Raw genomic sequence first — 6,089 nt, 5'->3', positions numbered from 1 at the left:
TCAGCCCTCAGCCCAACCGCCCCCCCACCATGTGCCGGTCCCCCAGATACTCACTGAGCAGCTGCGCCCCAGCCGGGGCTGTCTCCAGTACCGGGAGAAAGTGCCACAGAAGCCCCAGCAGCCCCAACAGGGCGCCCCCCACGCTCCCCATAAGAGCAGCACGCGGGATCCGCCTTGCCGCGAGTGACGCGAGGGATGAATGAGTGTCCTGCACGGGGAGCCTCTTCCGGCAGCCGCGGGGCTCTCGGAGACTCAGTGCGAGTCACGCCGAAGTCTCCTCCAAGCGGCGGGGGAGCGAGCGGAGGGACTGAGCCCGGAAGCCCGAGAGCAATGGGGGTCGGAGGGGAGAGAACGTTAGCGATCGCGCTCAGAGAGGAGAGCGCCCCAGGGAGAGCCCCGAAGAGGGCCCACCGGTGGATCAGCTGGAGGGAGTGACGAGTTGGGTGGGAGGAGTCAGCAGGGACTAGAGAAAGCCTCGCCCCAAGAAAGACCAACCCCCCCCCCCCCCCGCAAGCCCTGTGTGTGTGTTGGTGGGGAGCAGAGACTGAGAACACCAAGTCGCCCACCCACCCCTGGCACCTCAGCCTCCCTGCCACGGCCTGCCACTGGATACAAGCTCCTGGTCGCTTGTTTGCCCTCCTGAAGGGGATGGGATAAGCAGGAAGTGCGTGCGTGCGTGCTTGCGTGCGTATTGGTGCTTTCAGAGAGTGGCCAGCATGGAGTTTTGGCTGATGGACTTGAAATAGTTTCTTAAACTTCCCATGGGTCATCTATAGGGCTATATAATAGGAACACAGCCTGATTATTTTGTCCTGGCTACTGTGACCGGCAGCCAGAAAGGCAGGCAGGAAACAAAAAGGCTGAGCAAGCAGAGTTTATTGCTCCCGGGCAGCAGCTGAGACAGAGCCCCTAGAGTGGGGTCCGCAGCTACTGCGAGTGCTATAGGGGAAAAGGGTCTCATACAGACTCTAGGTTCAGATTCCAAAGGGGTGACTCATTGCTGTGTGCCCTGATTTGAGTGACACTTCATCCCACCGGTATCTCCCAGATGGTAGGCGCATTTAATTTATTACCTTTGGATGCAAGGCCCAGTTTAGTACCGCCTATAACCCTTCTAGTCCCGTCAGTAAATCTCCGCACGTGGTCACTCCCAATACTGATCTAGCGGGAAAAGGTGAGCTAGAACAGGATGCAGTGGCCTGAGCTTCACGTGCTACGGACTCACCCATTTGAGGTGTTAGTGCTGCTTCCCTGAAGTGAGCAAAGGCAGGCGCCATGTTCTCAGAGGCACGAGCCCCTGTACAGTCTCTGCCCTCTCATGTCACTGCAGTCTTCTCAAGTGGAAATAAAGGCCTAGGTGATGGATGGATGACTGGGTGAACCGGAGATGTGAGAATCAAAAACCCAGAGAGGGCTCTCCCTGGTGGCACAACAGGTTAAAGCACCGCATTATGAAGTTCTCTGAAGCCACTGCAGCATGAGTTCGATCCCTGGCCAGGGAGCTGACCCACATGATGCAACAGACCTCTCCTGACCCGCCTACTGCTCCCCTCAGCAGTGTACTTCGTCAATCTGCCTGTTCTGCTCCCCACTCTATCTCTGGTGAATCCTCTCACCCACCACAACTCTGGCCTGTACCCCAATTCTGTATGCATGAATAAATAAATCTTAAAAAAAAAAAAAACAGAGAGACCCAACCATCACTGGCTTCTAGAACCGTCTGCCTTAACTGGCAGAGTCGACAACAGAGGCCTCAAGGTGGCTCTGAGCTGCCTCAGGATCCCAGTCTCCAGCAGAAAGAGGGAAAGTTGGGACTCGGGCCTCGCATCTCCAGAGCTTTCCCCAAAGAGGAGTTCCTTTATTAAGGAAAGTTCCTTGGACCCACTGGGTGAAATTGTTAGAAAGCCTCCGTGATGACAGAAGATAACAGCTGTCTGCAACACCTTTCTTGGGTGTGTGAGAAGGGAAAGGAAATGCTGAGTCATTGAGAAAAGCAGAATGGCAGTGACTGCCGAAAGGGCTTAGGCACAGAGAGGGGGAGGCAGAGGTGTTGTGGGGAGGGTGCAGGCACATGATAAGGACATCACCGCTCATCAGGGAAACACAGCCCAGGGAGCTGGTGGGCGGCCGGGGGCACAGCTGCGGGGCCTGAGTGTGGGCACAGGGTGGGTGGGTGAAGCTCCGTGATTCTGCCTGGAACCTGCAACGTGGCTCAGCTCACTGGGTCCCCCGACTCAGGTGTTGAGGGGTAGATGTGGACACCAAGGTCAAGGTAGGTCTCTGGCACCTGTCTATACTACTCGTCTGTGTCTCCGCAGAGTTGGGAGGAGGTGAAGGACTGGGAGGGGAATAGGATTCTGCAAGCTTCTCGCAGGTGGTGCACCCCCAACCTAGCTTGGCAGCGTGGGCATCCCGGCACCAGAGCACCTCTCTGTGCAAGCACTGGACAGAGAGACCTGCTGTCCAGACATCACTAATGCCAGGGAGACTGGAAGGGCGGACAGGCGAGTGCGCTCAGGGAAAACCTGCTAAATACCCCAGTCCCTGCTCCCTGCCCCTGGATTAGAGGGCGCCAGAGCTTCTGGGAACCAGGTGTGATCAGGACAGGGGGTGTCCCCACGGCACAGGACCCACAGCTCCCACAGCTCCCTGGGAGAAACACATCCCCCACCGTTCTGCTCACATTCCCTTTCACCATCCCACTTCTCTGCTCCCTGAACTACCCCACCTCAGCTTCTCAGCACAGCAGAGATGCACCCCAAGGCCTCTCTTGGCCATTCTTCCCTACCTCTGGAATTCAGTCAACAGTCCACCACAGCTTCCGCAGCTTCCAGCCCCTCTCCCTTCCTCAGCACACCCAGGCCCACCAACTCCAACCCACAGAGAGGTGACCCCAAAACTTGCTCTTGAAAGGGTGCCTGCACCTGCAGGGGACACAGCCCAGGGATACCCCTCCCCCACCATAGAACAGAGTAGGGGGGCCGGAAGTTTCCCCAGTGAGGCCTGGGGGGAGGCACCTCCAGCTACACCTTTCGCTCCAGGCACGGTTTTACCTACTGAGGAGACACATCATTTGATTAGGAGTGGGAACCTTTTTGCTGCAGCAGCAGAGAGTATTTCTGCCTTCAGTGCCACTTGGATCCGCCTATGGCTGACTCCCTCCACTTAGCTCTGCAGTGGCAAAGACAGCGTGCAAACCAGGGCTGCCGATCTGGTGAGCAGACTCCAGATCTACGGTGTATAAGGTGGACCTCATATAGCACCACACTCTCCAGGGAAACTCTTGAAGCACAGCCGGCCGCCCTTGGGTGTTGAGAGCCAGAACCCTGTCTTGTCCTGCCCATGGCACGTGGGTGGAGTGAACACCACAGGCCCAGTGTTGATGGCCTCCGTGCCCTCTCTTCTAGGCTGAACCCGTGGCCCCAGAATGCAAAGTGACTCTGCCAGGGGCTGCAGGTCAGAGGTGAGGTGGGGTGTGGCTTTGTGGTTGACTTTGAGCCGCCCTTCTGGTTTGCCAAAGAATTTTCGGAAAGCATTATACTTCCACATCATGGAGTAGATAAAACCATGGACTCTGCTGTTCTTCTATGGAAACAGAGAGTGTAATGAGCCTCCTTACAGTCACTATCCATTAGTTGCCCTCAGCCTCAAGGCTCATATCTCAGTCTGATATAAATGAAAAATTCTGGATCTTAAATAATGTAATATTTTCTGATCTACAGTGGATTGTCCTGTCTTTGTCTACCCTTTCCACACTACTCACTGTGAAACACACCTTTGCTGTGGGAAAACCTATTATTAAACATTGTTCTAGGTGGACTCTGGACCAACGTGGTGACACCAGGGCTTCCTGGAATTCCTTCTCCTGGGGGTGCACCAAAGGCCCAGCAGGGCCCTCCCTGGTGGCACAGCAGGTTAAAGCGCAGCACTGCAAAGCCAGCCGCAGCCACTTCAGCATGAGTTTGATCTCCAGCCAGGGAGGTGACCGACATGGTGCAGCAGTCTTCACCTGTCTCACCTGCTGCTCCCCTTGTTCAGGGGAAGGATGTCCTAAAGGAACTCTGCAGAGTCTTGTGGACCCCACCCACTACTCCAGTGATTGGAAACTACAACTCCCAGCAGTGCCAGGGAGTGAACTGCAAGGACCCAAGGGCGGAGGTAAGCGGGCATTCTGGGACTTTGGGGGCTAAACAGGGGGCCATTTTCTACACTCTCTCTCTCTTGGGACTGTGTGGCTGGTGGCTATCAGTGTGTTACTGGAGTTCCAAGTCAGTCAAGCTGGTAGGATGTTCTAGTTACCTTGTGTCTCTGTCTCTTTCCCTGGGTTGTCCCTTTTCCTTTCCCCTTTTGTAAATAAACCCATTATTGATCCTTTTTGTGTGTGCCTGCAATACAATTAAATTTTAAGTGCACAGGTGAGGACCCATAGACAGGCGGCCAGTTCACACCAGGTTGCCCTGTAACACCCTCAGCAGTGTATGTCAGTGGATCTGCCTGTTCTGCTCTCCACTCTGTCTCTGATGAATCTCTCAGGACCCTGTACCTCTGGCCAGTACCCCAGTTCTGTATGCATAAATAAATCTTAAAAAAAAAAAAAAAAACAGGCCCAGCTAACTCCTTCTGACATAGTCAGAGATGCCTCCTTACCAAGCACTTTCTAAAATACCCACATCAGAAAGCAGAAAGCCTGGAACGGTTGAGTGCACTTCATAAACCACATCCTCACATCTGATTGAGCTGTGCCGTCAGAAGGAATCCCCCAGGCTACACCTTCACTCCCAGTTCTGCCTGAGGAGTAAAGGTTTGGGTTGGGCAGCCAGTGTGCCCGCTGTTACCATCTTTACCCTAGAGAAGACCCCCAAACTCCTGGTATGGAGATCCAAGTGGACCTGCATTCTTGGGTCTGGCTGGAATGTAGCAAACCAAGAAGCAGCTGTTAGCAGGTGGGGTGTTCTCACTGGGCCCATTTCTCCAGGGAGAAACAACCAGTCCCCACAATTCTTGAAAGAATAAAGCACACCCCCACATCTGGCTGACAGATGAAAAAGTGTTTAACACTATTAGTTATCAGGGAAATGCAAATCAAGACCACAAAGAATAAATATTGAACATCTCTGATCATCAGGGAATGAAAACCACAATGGCCCAAATTACAAAGAAAATGGAAACCACAAATGCTAGTGAGGATGTGGAGTTAAAAGAACCCCCTTACATGGCTGGTGGGGACATAAACTGATCTAGCCACTTTGGAAAGCTTTGGAGGTTCCTTAGCATACTAAAAATTGATCATATGATCTAGCAACTCCACTCTTAAGAATCTACCCAAAGGACAAAAAACTCTACTTATAAAGAAAACCTGCAGTCCTGTGTTTCCTGCAGCACTAACTACAATAACTGAAGTATGGAAACCACCCAAACAAATAATGGATCAAAAAGTGGTGGTGTAATGGAATACTACTCAGCAGTCAAAAAGGACACACTCATGCCACTTATGAGAATGTGAATGGAGCTGGAATAAAGGATTATAGTAGCTGAAATTTGTCAAAAATGAAAATATATATCATGATGGCCTCACATACATGTAGAATATAGAGAAACCAAATGAAAACTCAAGAAAAAGTCAAAACTAGCAAACTGACAGAGAACAGAAGCATCCAGCAAAGGAGGGGGCGTTCTAGGGGAGGGATGAACATAAGGGTGTATGGTGAGAGTTCACAGAAGTTCACAGGTGACATGCTAGTGGGAGAACTATGGGGACTACAAAGATGTAAGAAAAATATAATTTAAAAAATAAAAACCTCAGCCCTTCCTAGGAGATTGTATAAGGCTCTTGGTTGAGTATGAAGGTTAAATCGACAAAGAACAGGTGAATAGCGGAAAGCAAACAATTTGATTTTTACATCTGTGTGGGAGTCTTCATATGACAGTGAAGACTGGAAGTGACTGGAGCAGGAAGGTCTGATCTCATTTTAAAAAAGAAACAGTAAAGGGGCCCTCCATGGTGGCGCAGCGAGTTAAAGCACAGAGCTAAAAAGCCAAAGCCACTTCCACCTTCGATCCCCGCCTGCCCAGGAGGTGACCACATGGCG

At 52.2% G+C, this 6,089-nt stretch overlaps 1 protein-coding gene across 1 annotated transcript in view; it reads right to left on the bottom strand.

The window, feature by feature from the left end:
• The window catches only part of LOC101632692 (NKG2D ligand 1-like), a 7,347-nt gene extending 7,212 nt beyond the window's left edge, over positions 1–135 (bottom strand). Inside the window, exon 1 of the mRNA XM_012720506.1 lies at positions 55–135. The gene's annotated coding sequence lies outside the window, so the exon portion shown is untranslated. The remainder of the gene's footprint in view (positions 1–54) is intronic.
• Between the last annotated feature and the right edge of the window lie 5,954 nt (positions 136–6,089).

This window comes from Condylura cristata, unplaced genomic scaffold, assembly GCF_000260355.1.
Source record: "Condylura cristata isolate star-nosed mole 26May11 unplaced genomic scaffold, ConCri1.0 scaffold00001, whole genome shotgun sequence".
Classification (NCBI taxonomy): Eukaryota; Metazoa; Chordata; class Mammalia; order Eulipotyphla; family Talpidae; genus Condylura; species Condylura cristata.
Note: the sequence above shows the minus strand (reverse complement) of the source record. Positions and strands in the feature narration are given on the sequence as shown.